The sequence below is a fragment of the Pan paniscus genome, chromosome 2 (genome assembly GCF_029289425.2).
Source record: "Pan paniscus chromosome 2, NHGRI_mPanPan1-v2.0_pri, whole genome shotgun sequence".
NCBI classification, from domain to species: domain Eukaryota; kingdom Metazoa; phylum Chordata; class Mammalia; order Primates; family Hominidae; genus Pan; species Pan paniscus.
In genome coordinates this window covers 146,686,708-146,705,484 of record NC_085926.1, presented here as the reverse complement: position 1 = coordinate 146,705,484, position 18,777 = coordinate 146,686,708, and the positions used below count along the sequence as shown (strand labels likewise).

At 37.7% G+C, this 18,777-nt stretch overlaps 1 protein-coding gene across 1 annotated transcript in view; it reads right to left on the bottom strand.

The window, feature by feature from the left end:
• The window catches only part of CPB1 (carboxypeptidase B1), a 68,916-nt gene extending 50,659 nt beyond the window's left edge, over positions 1 to 18,257 (bottom strand). Inside the window, exon 1 of the mRNA XM_055110595.2 lies at positions 18,092 to 18,257. The gene's annotated coding sequence lies outside the window, so the exon portion shown is untranslated. The remainder of the gene's footprint in view (positions 1 to 18,091) is intronic.
• Between the last annotated feature and the right edge of the window lie 520 nt (positions 18,258 to 18,777).

Genomic DNA, 18,777 nt, shown 5'->3' with positions numbered 1-18,777 from the left:
CCTCCCTCTGCTTGCCTACAAGCAGAACGAAGATTTACAAAGACAAAAGGTATCTTGCCCCTGCTCTACCAAGAACAACAACCACTGACGGCAGCTTTAAACACTTATAGTCCTGGGGGCGATGCTGGAGGAATCTACAGTTAACAAGCTTTACTTACTTAACCATTTTTTTGTTGGTTATTTGTCTTTCCCAAGTTGCTGTCCCTAGAGATTCCCAGTCCTTTTCCTTTGTCATGTCACTTCTCTAAAAATTTACTTTTCTTTGTTAAATCTGCGATATAAGCTGAAATGCAAAGCCACATCTTTGAGAGCTACTCAGCTACTCATTCCCTGGGTGTCTCCCATGTATATGTGAAATAAACCTGTTAACAAACTTCTGTTTGTTTCTCTCTTGTTAACCTGTCTTTTGTAATGGGTCTGTTCCAACTAAGAACCTAGGGAGGTTCTTATTCCTTTCCCTGAATTTCTGGTGACGAGGATGTGGGATTTTTCTGGGATATTCACTTGCTTCAGAGCCCACAGATGGGATCCTGGGGAAATGGCAGAAGCAGGCAAAAGGGTAAGAATTTACATCAAAGTCAGCTCTTCCTGATCTCTATCTATAGTGCCCATTTAAGAGAGCAAAGTAAAAATTTCTCCTTGTCCCTTCCTTTCCAAATTCATTTTAGCTGCAGGAAAACATTTGTATGATTTAGTTTGAAATGTGATTCTCTATCTTGGGGTACCCACTTGTTATTGATCCTTTTCATTCAATGGACAACCATCGTTTTCCTGTTTGTCTTGTTTATGTCCTGAGAGCTTGGCTTTATGACTGGTAAAAATATTTTCTCTGGTCCTTGCTGGTGTTGGGGTGGGGTTGCAGGTGTCAACTTGTGTCTGGAAGCTAGTCGGGTTGGGAATCTGAGAAACTAAGTGTTCTTTGTGCCAACTCTCAGGGGAGTTTGTCTTAATAATAGATCCCAGTCCACAGGGGGCTTTCATCGTCTCAACCTTCTTTGCTTTTGGTTAGTGCAGGGAAAATCTATCCCAGTAAAATGCATGCAGGTATTTCAAATTAGCAGGGCTGTGATTAGAGGCATCCCACGTTCACTGGGACACATTTTTGCACAAACACTATCCTTAACCGCCTGTGGCAACAAAGATCTTTGATTTTTTTTTGGCTATCTCTGAAAGTGAACTTTGAAATCATGGAGGCGGTATCTTTGCACCTCTGGAGATGACTAGTGTATCTGTGGTTAAGCCATAAAAGGTTTATTGGTTTTGATCCTGAGTTGCTTAGTAGATAATACCTTCGGTTAAAAAAGTTTGGTTTCTGTTATTCATAGCCTGATAGGAGCAACTTTTTAAAGTCCACTCTGTTCTCTCCATTTGATCCTGCCCCTCCCATAGGAATTCCTCCATGGGAAGCCCTTCTTCTCAAACCCTTGCTAACTGTAGGTTCTGCTGCCACTTTCAGGTTTCTTTCTCATTGGCATAAATTTTGTTAAGGGTAATATGGAACTTCATTAGCTTCTTTAAGAACTTAAGATCTCCCCAAGTTGGCTTCTTCCTTCTCATTGCTTCTGTTTCTCCTTTTTTCTTTTGTTGCCTTAAATCTTCCATCAGTTCCCTTACATTGTTGATATGTCTCCTTCCAGCCTCTGCCTCCTCCGTCCTTCTGTCCTTTGACGGACCTTTTCCCTCCCACTCTAGCCTCTCAGTCACTTGAGCTTTGGAGTCCTGCTCTCATGGATCTCAGGATTCCCCCAAAGCATATATCCGAGACTACAAAGGTTAATTGGAAATATACTGGCACTTAAAATTTAGTCAACAGCCTCCACAGGATTGAGCTCTGATGATAGAAAAATGTGCCCCAAGGCTCCTTCTTGGAGAGAAACTTACATTCTTTTTCTGTACCTTTGAGATATAAATGTTCTACCCTGTCTTACCTGAGAACCATCCCTTTTGAAATGCGAACTTCAGGGAGATGATTATCAGAAGGAAAAAAAAGCTATTTGGAAGTTGGGCAAATAAAAAAATCTAAGTCTTTTCCAAAAATAGTGGTAGAAAGATTTGGCCATCTGAGCAGGTAACCCTGGCTTGTCCCATTTGTCAGAAACAATTTGGATTCTGCTTATTCTTTTATAAACTAGTGAGTTTTGTATTATAGTACCTGGAACATGGCTGAAGTTTTAGAATGAAAGCGATAAGATCTGCTACTGTCTACATGTCTATATATGTCTTTGTATGTATGTTAGCATATGTGATATTTTCCTAACTCTGGATGGCATTGCCAAAATTAATACATAAAAGAGCTCTATTTAATTGGCTTAAAGAAAAATGAGTGCTTATATAAATTATCCCTAAAACTGCCAAAAGTATAGGAACTAACCCAAATGCTTTTCAAGTTCACATGACTTGGATAAACCTTTGGTAGATAAGACTACTTTAATATTGTTAGTTTAATAATAACAAAAATCCGATGTATTTAACTTTTAAGTTGTTGTTTTGGTGACGTCTGCCTAACATGCATGTGCAGTGAAAACACTTAATGGGGAAATAACTTGAAATGATGCTTAGCTTTGTCTGAGGTCCCTGAAAATTTCATGGGTAATCAAGCACAATTGTGAAGAATAAGTGAATTAAATAGGTGTAAGTGGGGTAAGAATTTATGAATATGCTTTCAAACAATAATTACGTTTTATAATATATCTACTTAAAAACAGTTTTGTAAATCTCTTTGGTAACTTATGCCCTTAAGTTTTGCTAAGTTAAGTTAAAAACTAGATACTTATTCAATATCTAGATCATTTCCAAATAAGATAAAATACTGATGCACTAATTACTAAGCATAAGTTTTAGTTTGTATACTTTTGGCATTTTGTTTTCATATAGTATAGAGAAGCTGAAGATATTTGGGTCTGTTATTAAACATGTCTTGTGTCACGTTAAAAAATTATACCATGAGGAAGCACATGTTTCTAGAAATTAAAGTTACTTCGAGTTAAAAATTTGGATTAACATATATAATTAAAACTACTAGAAATAATAAGGGAAACAACTCTGAGTGCAAAGTATACAAGGAAAATAAGATGTGCTTTTGGTAAGGAAAGTTATAAGGTATGAGGATCTGTTTTTTTTAAAGGAAAAAGAGTAATTAATTCTGTACTAAAGTGAAAGGAATGGTTATTTTAGAATAAAAAAGGAAAATGAAGGAGAAAACTGAAAGGATATAGAAAGTTATGTGGGGGAAGAGAAGAGGGGTCAAAGAGAGAGAGACTATCTTTTGTGCTGAAGCTGGCTAAAATTGAATAAATGTATTATATGGGTTTTAAAAATGAGTCTTACTATCAACAAGTTATTAGTGTAAAACTAGAAGCTGTTTTTCTCTCTGTTAAAAAAGCAAAGTGTTCTTGGAACATTAAATCTGCTCTTGATAAGAGACACTGAAAGAGTTTTACCTTTGGAGGGCTCTGACTAGAAAACAAAGATTTTGTGTCTTATCAAAATAATTTTCTGTGCTTTATGTTTTCTATTATTAGGTCTTTGATTACTTAAGACAACTGAGTTCTTTGTATTAAAAGAGCAAAGTTGTTGTTGTTGTTGTTTTTTCCTGCAACTATGTAACTTTCTGTATTTGCTTTGAAGAGTCTGTTTTTTTTTTTTTTTTTTTTTTGAGACGGAGTCTCGCTCTGTCGCCCAGGCTGGAGTGCAGTGGCGTGATCTTGGCTCACTGCAAGCTCCGCCTCCTGAGTTCACGCCGTTCTCCTGCCTCAGCCTCCCGAGTAGCTGGGACTGTAGGCGCCTGCCGCCACGCCTGGCTAATTTTTTGTGGTAGAGACGTGTTAGCCAGGATGGTCTCAATCTCCTGACCTTGTGATCCACCCACCTCGGCCTCCCAAAGTGCTGGGATTATAGGCGTGAGCCATCGTGCCCGGCCCACCTTTGAAGTCTTTTAATTCTCATTCTGGTTAATTGAATGACTATTATTTCACAGTGATCTGTGATCCTATGGATTCAAGTGATTTAAACATTTTGGCATTTTTAACAACGCCCTAAATCAAATTCTTTTTAACCTAGAATTCACTTCGGGATTTTTCAGATAAGCCCCTTGACTATCTCAAAAAATTTACTCTCTCTCTTTATAACAAGAGACATATTAAATTAATTAAGCTTATTTGATATGCTAAATCTGCATAGGAAGCATTGTCAAATAAGAAATGGGCTGGGTGCAGCTCATGTCTATAATCCCAGAACTTGGGGAGGCCAAGGCAGGAGGATCACTTTAGGCCAGAAATTCAAGGCCAGCCTGAGCAACATAGTAAGACCCCGTCTCTACAAAAAATGAAAAATCAAAATTAGCCAGATGTGGTGGCATGTGCCTGTAGTCCTATCTACTTGGGAGGCTGAAGTGAGAGGATCCCCTCTAGGGGTTCGAGGCTGTAGTGAGCTGTTATTGGGCCACTGTACACCAGCCTGGGTGACAAGCTGTCTGTAGTTTTAAGAAACTAAGGTTGGCTTTATGGAACCAATAAAGCCCCCCCACCCCCTCAAAAAACCTGGCCTAGTACCTAATTAAAAGTGTTGCAAACCTTATAGGTGAGTACGGAATGTCACTTCCTGGCAGAATCAGGAACCTCAAAATATTTCAGGAACCTTAAGAAGAGAAGAATTTAATCAAATCTATAGGTATTGTGGTCAAAGCCTTCTAGCAAATCCTTGGCCTTGAGTCAAAGCCTTTTAAAAATCTAATCTGAAATTTCTTATCAAAAGTTCCAGCAAAGCAGACTTAAAAAGAGCCTATGTGATCAATCACTGTTTTTGCTGCACTTATATAAATAATCAATTGAAGTTTAATAACACTAGACTTATTTTGAAAATAAATTAGCCTTACTGTGATTTTCTTTGGTAAAAATAGGAGTGATTACAGAGAAAAAAATATTTCAGAATAAAAGTACAGTGCACCTATTGTTAGATTCTAGTCCTATTCATTGTTTTTGAGGTTTTATTATCTACCTGTGAACTGAACTGGATTCTGAATTTTTCTAGTTTCCTCCAATATTTGGCTGTGGGTCTCCAAATTAAGATTTCCAATATTCTCTCACCTTTCTGACTTGGCATCACTAAGAACAAAATCTACCCTTTTCCCAAAACCCTGCAAGTTGATACTGGACAACTTAACATAAACTTAGGAGAAATAACCACAATAGCTCACATGTGGACTTCCTTCATGCCTCTTGCCTGTGGGCCACTCAGACATCACTGGAGTCATTAAAACTGCAAAAGATGCTTGAGCCCAACATTTAGAATTCTTTCTGACCAGCCACCCTCTGAATTCAGTAACTGGTTTAAAATTTGCTCTAATGATTAATCTTTGTTTTTCTCTTGTTTTCATATAAATACCTCTTATTAAATAACTGTGTGCTTGCACCATATAGGCCTAACTTTGGTGGGAGCCCACTTGTAATACCACCTCCTGAAATGAGACACTGAACTGAACTGGCTTATTTCAGTTCAGTTCAGTTCAGTTCAGTTCAGTTTAACTGAAATGACTTCTTCTTAGTACTAAGTGACTGATTCAATAAGGTATGGGACAGTGTACTCCAATGTTTTTTTTTTTTTTCTGCTTGTTTCAATTTATGTTTTTCTGTCTTTTGCCCATCTTTGATCTTGCAACTTGCAACCCAAATCTTTCCATAGCTACCAACCCTACTTTTATTTTGCAAAGTTTTATATAAATAAAGTTTCAATGGTGGGACTATGAAAGACCAGAATATACCACCCCAAAATATAAAGAATTGTTGAGCTGAAGGCAATTAAGAAGGAGATACAGGAAAGCTCTCTGTCTTCTCTCTATTTGCTTAAAAGCAGGACATAGATTTACGAAGACAAAAGGTGTGATTTTCCCTCTAATACACACAATTTATAGGCTTGGGGTGATGCCAGAGAAATCCACATTAACAAGCTTTACTAACTAAACTTTTTCTGTTAGTCTTCCCGAAGTTGCTGTCCCTAGAGACTCCAAGTCCTTTTTCTTTGTCTTTTTACTTCTCTAAAAATTTGCTGTTCTTTGTTGAAGATGTTATATAAGCTGGAATTCAAAGCTACGTCTTTGAGAACTTATTCCCTGGGTGTCGCCCATTTATATATGAAATATACATGTTAACAAACTTCTGTTTGTTTTTCTCTTGTTAATCTGTCTGTTGTAATGAGTCTGTTCCAACTAAGAACGTATGGGGGTTATTATTCCTTTCCCTACAGTTTAAAATCTGCTTAATTACTGAGATATTTTTGATAACAGACTGTCACAAGTTGGCCTTGGTCTTTCCAGATGCCATAGTTTTCCAAATAGACCAGGCATTTTTAAACAGCCGTGACTTTGCTCACGCTCTGCCAGCTGCTTGAAACATCTTTCTTTCTGAAGGTGAATCCTCCACTTCCTTGCTGATTAAATTCTTCACTTCCTTGAATCCTTCACTTCACTGAATCCTTCCTTCACTTCATTGGTCCCTATCTCCCCCTACCCCCCGCCAATTTTTTTTTAATTTATTATACTTCAAGTTCTAGGGTACATGTGCACAACGTGCAGGTTTGTTACATATGTGTACATGTGCCATGTTGGTGTGCTGCACACATTAACTCATCATTTACATTAGGTATATCTCCTAATGCTATCCCTCCCCCCTACCCCCACCCCACGACAGGCCCCCATGAGTGATGTTCCCCTTCCTGTGTCCAAGTGTTCTCATTGTTCAATTCCCACCTGTGAGTGAGAACATGCAGTGTTTTGTTTTTTGTCCTTGCGATAGTTTGCTGAGATTGATGGTTTCCAGTTTCATCCACATCCTTACAAAGGACGTGAACTCATCCTTTTTTAGGGCTGCATAGTATTCCATGATGTATATAATGCCACATTTTCTTAATCCAGTCTATTATTGGTGGACATTTGGGTGGGTTCCAAGTCTTTGCTATTGTGAATAGTGCCACAATAAACATATGTGTGCATGTGTCTTTATAGCAGCATGATTTATAATCCTTTGGGTATGTACCCAGTAATGGGATGGCTGGGTCAAATGGTATTTCTAGTTCTAGATCCTTGAGGAATCACCACACTGTCTTCCACAATGGTTGAACTAGTTTACAGTCCCACCAACAGTGTAAAATTATTCCTATTTCTCCACATCCTCTCCAGCACCTGTTGTTTCCTGACTTTTTAATGATCACCATTCTAACTGGTGTGAGATGGTATCTCATTGTGGTTTTTATTTGCATTTCTCTGATGGCCAGAGATGATGAGCATTTTTTCACGTGTCTGTTGGCTGCATAAATGTCTTCTTTTGCGAAGTGTCCATATCCTTCACTCACTTTTTGATGGGGTTGTTTGTTTTTTTTCTTGTAAATTTGTTTGAGTTCTTTGTAGATTCTATTAGCCCTTTGTCAGATGAGTAGATTGCAAAAATTTTTTCCCGTTCTGTAGGTTGCCTGTTCACTCTGATGGTAGTTTTTTTTGCTGTGCAGAAGCTCTTTAGTTTAATTAGATCCCAATTTTTAACATCTGTCAATTTGCTATGATTCTCACAATGAATAGCATAGCATCAACAAATTAGTGGCATTTTTTTCTTAGTGGTATATAAAATAATGGGTTATGTTATAATTGATGAAAATTTAGATCTGATGAAATACAGTATATGAATCTGCACAGTCAATGTGTTATCCAAGTGGAAATGTACAATAAGCAGTTGGAAATGATGATCTGGGTCTTTGGAGAGGTGAAGGTATAAAATATATTCACTCTGTTCCAGCATTCTCTAAAGTCTCAATCCTTTCCAGAATCAACTCTAAGGCCCAAAAGCATGCTACTAAAACAGCAAGTAAACTAAATATTGATGAGGAAACAGTGATATAGCAACTGGCACGTCATTGCTGATCTTAGACAGGGCTCAAGAAGAGGAAGCAGGAAATTTAGCCAGATCTTTCAAGGAAATGAAGGGATAGAGGGAAAGAGGAAAGTTGCTAGAGGAGTTTGTAAGTTTAAAGAATACTTTTAAAATAGTGAAAGATCTTGAACATGTTTGTAACTTAAGGTAAAAGTACCAATTAAGAAGAGGTTAAATATACTAGAGAGAGTTGAATATTCACCCCTGAGGGAATAGGAGGGGCTGAAGGGTTGGTAGGTGTGAGGAATTGTCAGTGGGTGAGTGGAAAGAGGCATTTTCTGCAGGGTGGCTTCAATTTTCTCTTTGAAGCAAAAGGCAAGGTTATTTGCAGACAATGGAGCGATGTGGCTGGAAGGGAGTGTGAGGAAAGCGAAATCTGGGGAAGGGGTTAGGGCATACACTGATTCACATAGATGGCTCAGCCGATGTTGGAATCGGAACGATAAATCTACAAGTGTGCTTGTCTATGCCTTTTGAGACAGTCTCTAGATCAGTGAGGGTAAAGAAAGTCTATGACTGGAAAGCCAAAAATAAATAAATAAATAAATTTTAAAAAAGGAGGCCTTGATTAAAGTTGTCTCAATCTTTTCACTTTTTAAGAACTTAACATGATACTTGACACACAGGAGGCGCCCAGTAAGTATCTATTCAGTGACATTGTTGAGAGAACATATTGGAAGGTAGGGCAATTTAGGGAATGTCTGTTCTCATATTTCTATCATATTGTTTAGAGAAAAAAACTACTTCTCATTGACAATTGCTTTACATATTAGTAAAAGTATTTTATATTTCACAGGTGATTTTTTTTTTGTACAAGTAAGCATTTTAATCAAGCTTTTCATCTGTAACAAAAGTGTTTGGTCTCACTTTTATTAACAGCTTTATTGTTTATATATCATAAAATTTACTCACTTTAAGTGTACAGTTTAATAGTTTTTAAGTAAATTTACAAGTTGTGTAACTGTCACCAAAATCCAATTTTAGACTCTTCCTCTCACCCTGAAAATATTCCTCATGCTTCTTTGCAGACAATTCCTGCTCCCATTCTGAGCTCCAGACCTGCTTTTTATTTCTATAGATTTTTATTTTCTGGACATTTCATATATGTGGAATAATATAATGTGTGATCTTTTGCATGTGGCTTATTTCATTTAGCACAATGTTTTTGAGGTTCTTCCATATTGTAGCATTTATGAGTAGTTCATTCCTTTTTATTGCTTAATAATATTCCATTGTCTGGAGCAACCACATTTTTTAAATCCATTTACCAGTTCACGTGCCTCTGGATAATTTTTACATTTTGGTTATTATGAATACCGCTGTTATGAGCATTCACATATAGATATTTGTGGGATATATATTTTCATTTCTTTTGGGTTGATATAGAATAATTTCTTGACCAAACTATGGATTTTTGTCTCAAGAGTGGAATGTTGTTCTGTAGACACTTTTGTAATTTTCTTTTTACATGGTGTAATATTGAAACCTTGAGTTATGTACCTAAACATTGAAATACTAATGAATATATGAATATGAGAAAAGCATCTATAAAATTGTTAAAATTTACTTGGTATCTGGTACAATTTACTGTCATTCACTAGTAACTACTAGTCTTTCCATCCGGAATAAAAATGACATATATATTATATTTACTACTCTGCTAATACCACCAAAAAGCCTAGCAATTGTCATTTCCAGACTCTCTGCTGTGAGGAGAGCTAGCAATCTAATTCTTTAAAACTGATTCTTTGAATATATCATTTCAACCCCTCCCTTTTAAGGGCATTTCAACATTTGAAAAGTAGGATTTAGGTTGCTCCTGAGACAGGCCAAGAGAAAAAAGTAATTTGTTTTAAAACCTTTTCAAACCCAGAGCAACGTGCAGGAGGATACCTTACTAATTTACCAGAGATGCTAAAAGATTGAAAGACTTCCCTTGCTTTCATTTGCTCTGCTCCCTGGTTTCCTACACTGGAGAAATCTGGAGTGGAGTTCTACAATTGCCACTTTTAACAGTATCAACAGGAAAAATGTGATGAGGAGGAATGTGAAAATCAGCACTTCTCAGGACATTTCTGCTAAATTAGTAGTGATAAGGATTAAGACTTAGAATATGGTCTTCATTCATTCATTCAATTCACTAAACTAGATTCTTATGAATTCTAAATATATTTATGTGATACCTTTCATGTGCCAGGCACTAAGCTAGCCGTGTAGATTATGGGTGTGAACAGCAGTTCAAGTTGTACACAGCAAAGAAAGAAGCTATGTAGCAGATGGTTTTCCCAACTAATTAAAAAAAATTTAATTTGTTTTAGAAGAAGTAGCTGGCAACTTTTGGTTACTGGATTTAAAGATCATTAGGGCTTTTCTTCAGCTCTTTGGTAGAATAGCTTGGTTGGCATTTCTTTTCTTTTTTTTTTTTTTTTCCTGAAGGTTTGGTATTTAGTAGGTTCTAAGACCAAGAAAAATATGACCAAGGACAAGAAGAATCATTCTGTAAGGTGAAAATGCCAAGACCTCCAAGATGAGGTCTTCTGGATCCTACATGTTTTGTTGAAATTTAACATAAAGAAATCTATATAAATATTGTTCAAAAAATACAAAGCTAATTACAAGTACTTCATTTGGAATAAAAATACTGTGCTGTGTCCTAATCAATCGTGCACATTTACTGCCACTACTGATCTTGTTCAACATGCTTAGTGTTTGTTTCAGTTCAATGTGGCATGATACATCCTTAGTTAAAAATATCTGCTCTCTTGGATAACAGAGTCTCAGATAAAGCATGATTTGATGTTTAAATTCAAACTCGTCTACATCAAAATGATCAATCATCAGGTGACATCCATGGAGTAAAACTTCTTACACATTAGAAAAAATGCTATGCCTAGAAACTAGTGATGTTATCATCCAAGATAAAAGCCATTTTTAACATATGTATTACCAAGTTACACTTAACATACCAAATTAGCTCTAAGGGGTATGGAGTTGCCCAGTGACCCTAAAAAACATATCACCACAGTCTAACATCTATACATTTTCCAAAGTGTGGACATCCATAATCCTGGTTGAGCTACAAGATCACTCCTGTTTCTTTCTAGACTTTTCTTATATAACATTAACAAAACAGTGAGTTCCAGTAACAACTAATGTTAAATTCGGAAGTGCACATTGGAGACTCCTTATTTGTCAGCGCAATAGCTTTTAAATAGATAGAGCTTTGTTTAGTACTAAAATATCAGAATGGAAACACAACTATGTTCATTGTCTGCCAGGATTAGGATCAGAGATGATCTGAGTTCCATAAATATGCCCCCACTACTGTGGGCCCACTGGAGAAAGTGGAGAATTTGAATACCAAAGGAAACAGGCCCTAAGGTACACTCAGCTGCCTGTTTCCTCCTGGTGATGTGCATATGCTGATGGTGGCCAGGTGGAGGATTTGGCTAGCCCAGTGAATTGCTTCTATCTGGAGGAATAAGCAAATCGTGCAGCAACAATGCGCTACCCCTAGATACAAATTAAACAGCACTAAAGTGCACTTAGAAGAAATTAACAAAGCTTTAGAATGGAAAGTGACTTTAAAAAATTCATTCTCTTTTTATTTCAGTTTTACGATTAATGGGAAATGAATAAATGAAAAGACCAAGGAGAGAGAGGAAATAGTAAGGGATTATTACCACAACACAAAGCTTTTATAGATATTATATTTGAATGAGCCAAATAAAATAGATGGATTTTTAATAATTTTATTTTAAAGATCCCTATTACTTCTTAAAAAGTTATTTTGGAAATCCCCAGGCTAAGTCAATGTACTTCAAATTTTAATGTAAAGAAATCACAAAATTTTAATTTATTCCCCTTATAGAAACAATGTTATAGCTATCTTCATGTTCTCCAGGTGGATGTGATTTTTCTTTACGCTATTTCAAGGCAGATATCATGGTCTTAAGCATAATATGAGCTGCTTACACTTGACATTAAAGTAATACTTCCACTATGGTGTGTGAAAAATACCACAGCATTAGATCACCATTGGTATGTATTGCACCAAATAGAAGAAGAATAAAATAGATTTCTAAACAGGTAAAGGGCATTACACATCATATAAAATTCAACCATATTTTCTTCTTAGAGTTCAAAGTATTATCTGGCCAGTTGCTTGGATCAGCTAAAGGACATCACCATATTATTGATTGAGAACTTACTCTGTGTCAGGCTCGGTACTAGCAACTTAACATGTGTTGTCTAACTTGGTTTTCATGATTGCTCTATGAATTACCCCATATTACATTTGAAGAAACCGAGGCTTAGAGAAAAATATAATGACTGCTTATGGTCACACATTTGGTTAGCAAAGCCAAGATTTGCATCATACAGCATGTTTATTTGCACTTGAAACAATCAGCAGGGAGAGCTAGGTAGCTTGGAAATAGGTGAGTCACCTGAAAAAGCCTGTGGACTGAGGTGTGGCTTCCATACAGATGCTTCTGTCCACTTCCTGATCAGCCCTTCCTCACGATAAATTATGACTATCAAAGTAACACAAAATGCTTCATGTCAGAGTATTGAAATAATTGGAGTGGATCTCATTTTCTTTGGCTAGACAGCATAATATTAAGTGCTTTTCCCCAATTGGCATTTTTATAAATTATCATTATTTTTTCAGACAGTTTATTACCCAGGTGGCTGTTTTTTGTGGCAAAATTAGCTCACGTGGTCGTACACACAATTATATTAGATGTTGTTACATGTGCTTTACTGAAATGAAAGACTTAACATTTAATGAATTCCCTTTCCTTATTGGTAAGCCTAATCCAGCACAATTTAAAAATAAATTTCATTTATGAGTCTCTTATTTTCCTATTGTTTCCATATTTATTCAGTGTTTTTCTTCATCTACTTACTGGGAAATTTATTTTTATTTTTATGTTTTTGAGACGGAGTCTTGCTCTGTCACCCAGGCTGGAGTGCAGTGGCATGATCTTGGCTCACTGCAACCTCCGCCTGCCTGGTTTAAGCAATTCCCCTGCCTCAGCCTCCCGAGTAGCTGGGATTACAGGTGCACACCACCATGCCTGGCTAATTTTTTTTGTATTTTTAGTAGTGACGGGGTTTCACCATGTTGGCCAGACTGGTCTTGAACTCCTGACCTCGGGCAATCCGCCTGCCTTGGCCTCCCAAAGTGCTGGGATTACAGGTGTGAGCCACTGTGCCTGGCCCTTACTGGGGAATTTAATGGTCTTCTGGATTACTCAGTGGCAGCCCCAAGAGATCAAGCAGATAATTCATGGCCTCTAAGAGCATAATCATACAAGTTTTGTTTGTTTGTTTGTTTGTTTTTTGAGATGGAGTCTCACTCTTTCACCCAGGCTGGAGTGCAGTGGCGTGATCTTGGCTCACTGCAACCTCTGCCTCCCAGGTTCAAGTGATTCTCCTGCCTCAGCCTCCTGAGTAACTGGGATTATAGGCACCTGCCACCACACCTGGCTAATTTTTTTAAATTTTTAATAGAAATGGGGTTTCACCATCTTGGCCAGGCTGGTCTCGAACTCTTGACCTCGTGATCCACCCACCTCGGCCTCCCAAAGTGCTGGGATTACAGGCATGAGCCACCGCGCCCTGCCTAATCATACAAGTTTTATCTAGAATATTATTTGAGCAGGAGGGTGGTAAATGAGTGTGGTGTTATGACATTTTTCAATGCCAATGTATGGTTGTGTATTTGAGGTATGTGGAGAACAATAAATGCTTGCAATTTCATATAATCTTGACTGTCTATAAATATTTTTAGGGTTTTGTTAATGATAATCACTTCTATTAAGATATGAGATTAACTAATGGAACCTTAATCTACAGGAAGAACTTGATATTTATGTGATAAAAATGACTGCAAATATTCTACTTTGATGATTAGGTAATTTTACTGACTGTATTATATTGACTAAGGTAAACAGACAATTGCCCACTTTTATCCTGAGCTGTAAAAACTGCTTTCTTTTTTTTACTTATGACAAAGGGCCTGGCTTGGAGCAAGGTGAATCCCTCCTATACCTTGGCTTCATTTCTTGGTGCATTTCCCTCTTTGCTCAAACTTCACTGTGTGCTATGGACAGACTCATTCAAGGGCTTGCCCTGATGGAGCTGCTGATGTGCTAAGTGTATTGAGAAATGAATTATGGAAAGGGAGGAAAGGAAATGAAGTGAAGGAAAAGAAGGGAAGGAATTTGCAAGATAATAATGAAAAAAGACTAATTCAAAGAGAACAAATATAGATAAAACTGAAGGAAAAAAGAATATAGGTAAAGGGATTATGAGTGATTCAGGAAAAGTCTGGGGACAGGGAAGAAGAGAGTGCAATAGAAACATTTTCCTGTAGCTTTCCTCTTCTAAAGCAGGGTTTTCTTAGGGGAAAGAAATCTTAGGGGTCCATGAGTTGGCATTTGAAAAAATTGCATCCTTACTTTCTCTCAAAATTTGTCATCTCCCTCAACTATCAATATAGGCTACAAACTTCTGTATTATTAGCAACATCCATGACTAGGTCTCTAATGGAAACAAAAAATATTTTCATATTACAATGTAATGGTTGCAAATACCTTGAAAATTACTTATACTTACAATTACTTTGAAGTTGCCACTGATCTTAATTGATACTTCAAAAAGAAGTACCTATATTATTATATCATACATTTGTTTTAAAGTATTTGCTAACTGTATTTCAATATAATCAGTTTCCTTTCCAATCCTATAAATTTTATTTCATGCATTTAAAAATATTCTGAGAAGGGGTTAATAGATGTCAACAGATAGCATGACAAAAAAGTTAGCAACCTCTACTGGACAGCAACCCTTCCCACATGAATGGCTTACAGTGTGTCTGAGGTATTTATGCTCTTGGTCCTCAGTGGGGGAGGCCCTGAGGCCCTGACCTCTAGCCAACTTGTCTGTGCAAACATAAACTTCATGTGTTCTATGACAAAGGAAGTTTAGGCAAACTGTTAGGTTACTAGTGGTTTGACTTTTAAAATATTGCTCTTCTAAAGACACCACATTAAAAAAATTATTGCATATATGATGTTATTATCTTTTAGGGAGAGAGAAGCTTTATTACAGAGAAGGACAAGAACTTAGAGGAATAGGAAACTCTAGGAGGCTTGAGAGCTCCTTAGGGAAAGCCCCTTTGAAAAGAACAAGATCACTCACTGGCCAGGGAAAATGAAGTTCACTTAAAGGAACTCTTTTTGGCTTTTTTTGTTTGAGACAGGATCTCCCTCTGTCACCCAGGCTGGAGTGCAGTGGTGTGATTATAACTCACTGTAGCATAAATCTCCAGGGCTCAAGTGATCCTCCCACCTCAGCCTCCCAAGTAGCTGGGACTACAGTTGTGCACCACCACGTCTGGCTAATTTAAAATATATATTTTTTTATAGAGATGGAGTCTCATTATGTTGCCCAGGCTGCTCTTGAACTCCTGGCCTCAAGCAATGCTTCCATCTTGGCCCCCTAAAATGTTGGGATTACAGGTGTGAACCACTGTGCCCAGCACCCCCCCCCTTTTTTTGGGGGGTGGGGGGGACAGGAGATGATGTTACACAGATTTTTCCTAAGAAACATACTATCCCCAAGTCTCAGAGACTCCCTTTTATTTGTTTGGACATAGAGTCCCAATGACTTTGATCATGCCAACACTCATCAAAGCCACATTGTTTGTTTGTTTGTTTTTGTTTGTTTTTTTTTGGAGACAGAGTCTTGCTCTGTCGCCCAAGCTGGAGTGCAGTGGTGTGATCTTGGCTCATTGCAACTTCCGCCTCCCAGGTTCAAGCAGTTTTGTGCCTCAGCCTCCTGAGTAGCTGGGATTACAGGCATGCACCCCCAACTCTGGCTAATTTTTGTGTATGTGTATATGTATATACACATACATACATATATGTGTATGTGTATATATATATTTTAGTAGAGATGGGATTTCACCATGTTGGCCAGGCTGGTCTGGAACTCCTGGCCTCAAGTGATACGCCTGCCTCACCATCCCAAAGTTCTGGGATTACAGGTGTGAGCCACTGTGGCTGGCACCACATATTTTTTAATTCATGAAGTTTCATCTCATAAAGCATAACACTAACAGTGTTTTTAAAGATAGGTAGCTAAAAAGGGCTAATTTCTTATCAATGCCCAAAACTTCCTGTGAGAGGCTTGACTAAAACCTTTATCTTCATGTAGTCATTTTCCCCCTCTTATATAAGGTCAAATTTTAATAAATCCATACTCTCTGTCTCTCTCTCTCTCTATATATATATCCATACATACATACTCTCTATATTATTTGGTAGTCTCCAGTCTGGTACGTGTTTCCATGCCAATTTATCTTTAGTTTTTGAACAATGAAATTATTAGAACAATGGGCATTGTCATTGATTGAATTAAGGATGCTTTGTATAGACTCCTGAAGTCTTCTCTGACTGTATTACTTGGTGTCTGAGTCCCAAACTTTGCAGTAGAAGGCTTTAAAGAAAATGGAATAATTTTCTCTTTAAACTGTAATGAGTGACAGTAGTCCAATGACGATACAGAAAGTGTCACACTCAGATGAGCAGCACTGAGTGTAGAACAAGATCACTAACTGGCCATCAATGACATATCCTGTTTCTTGGTATTCAGGAGACCGAAAATCATTTGGTTTTCTTTATCTGGGCCACAGCTGTCTTGGGCCTCATTCCAATCATTTTGATCTGGTGCGGATTCGTCTTGGCAACATAAATGCAGTTAAGGGGGGGCTATAATGACATGGCAGTGACAGCTGAAATACATTTCCTCATTTTGATCTAGGTGAATGTTCTCAGTAGTATTGCTTGATGACCATATGCTTATCTGTCTCACACTTATAGGAGATTTTTAAAAGGGATTAAAAGGTATTTTTTCCTCCATTAAACTTCGGACAAAGAACAATCGTGAGCCAATGTTGGTTAATCCATCGTATTATAATGTATGAAAATCAATAAAGAGAAAAATGCAAAGTACCCCTATGTATCTACTCCTCTATCTACACAAAATTTATTCATCAGGAGAGGCAGCATCACAGCAGATTTGTTAGCCTAATTATGATGTATTTCCTTTTAAACAATTTGCACACAATAATTGATCAAAAGTCTTCGTAGAGCTTCCCAGAGCAATTCATTAGTTCAATAAAACAATGTGAGCAATAGTTGGAGCACATTTACTTCATAATCATTTTGTTAAGGAAGAAAAAAACACAGCAGCTGCAGTTCAGTGTAGATAGCCGTCAGAAACAGTTAATTTATCAAAATGAATTGATCTTGGCAGTTTTCATTCTGGGGCTTAGATTGAGAAACACAATTAGAATTCACTGCTGTGCACACAGCCAGAACAAAGTAATGTTGGCTCATTTTCCAGTAACATTATGGGTTAAACCATGGATAGACAGAAAATCCAGAATTTATCCAGCCATACAGATTAAGTCACATATCTAAGTGATCAATAAATGGAATAAAAGCCATCTCTGCTCCACTTTTATAGGAAAATGACAGGTCAATACCTTCTTTTAAACCTAATCTTACAACCGTATTCCAAAACACAGAGCATCAACAGTAACAAACCACATTCAGCATCCCAGGAAAACAGTGTTAAAGCTGACCTTGTTAAATGCCCTCTCCCAACTCCGCCAGTGAAATGAAATGGATTATCGCTCTGACCTCACATAGGGTTGCGCTTTGGGAAAACCCTCAATCAGTGCATATAATCCTAATTTTTAAAGCATTGATCATAGCCCTGCACAGCTGCATGCATTCAAAACTTTTATCCTTTTCCAATCTACACTTTTCCTTCTTAAAAACTGTGGCTTGATTCATTTGGTTTAGCAGCTGCCTTCTTACAGCACATGCCTCCCAGATACACAGATTACGTCGGTAACTGGCCATCTGCGCTTGACAGTCACCCGCACCAGCTCCGAATCTTCTTGGCTTCTCTTTCCAAGCTCTCAGTGGGATACTTGACCCTCAGGTGCTGGGAGGCAGTCAAAGATACAAAGAGCTCTGGATCCCATACAAGGGATGCAGAACTGAATGATTCCATGAAAGTGGCCTGAGAGTGCAACCAGTAAAAAGAAAATTTAGAGAGATTTTGTAAATACATCAAACTTATTTTCATATTACCTGCCTTGTTTAGCCTGTTGGGAGGTGGATTTTCCAGGCCAATGCTTATTTGTTGTTGCCACTAAGCTTTTAAGGTCCAAATCAGGCTCCTGCTCCCACTGCCAGGAAGAATGCTCAGCTGAGTATATTATTTGCTTCCAACATTTCCTCATTCTGGAGACTTTGTGGTCTGCCTGTGTTGCTGTGGGTGCCAAATGTGTTCTGTGGGGACCAATTGGAGAGCTCAGCAGAAAGACAATGAGCTCTATCACATGCTAGGAAAGTCATGGTCACAGGGTTTAGGGAAAACAAACCAAACCCCAAAACCCCACAGTGAAAAAGTCTTTGGTTTGCTGCTGAAGACAGGAATCAAAGGGTCATTCTTGGCCTCTGTCTAGAGTATGGGGTGACTGAAAGAAATTTATTGAAGGTCCAAATCTACTCAGAAGCCCTAGGCTCTGTCTTGGCATTCTTTCTACTCCAGTTTAGACAACATTAGCTCATTAAAGCTGCCACGTTTTTATGATCGATGTGTTCTTGAACCACAATGTACTGAAAATAAGTCAGTATCTGGAACAAAGACTAGAGATCTGATCTGTACACTATTACTTTGCTTTCTAAGTGAGAAATAGCCATTACTCCCCCTTCCATGTGCAGAAGGCAGTCTGATTAAACAAATGATTATAAGGACTAAGAGCCTAGAATGG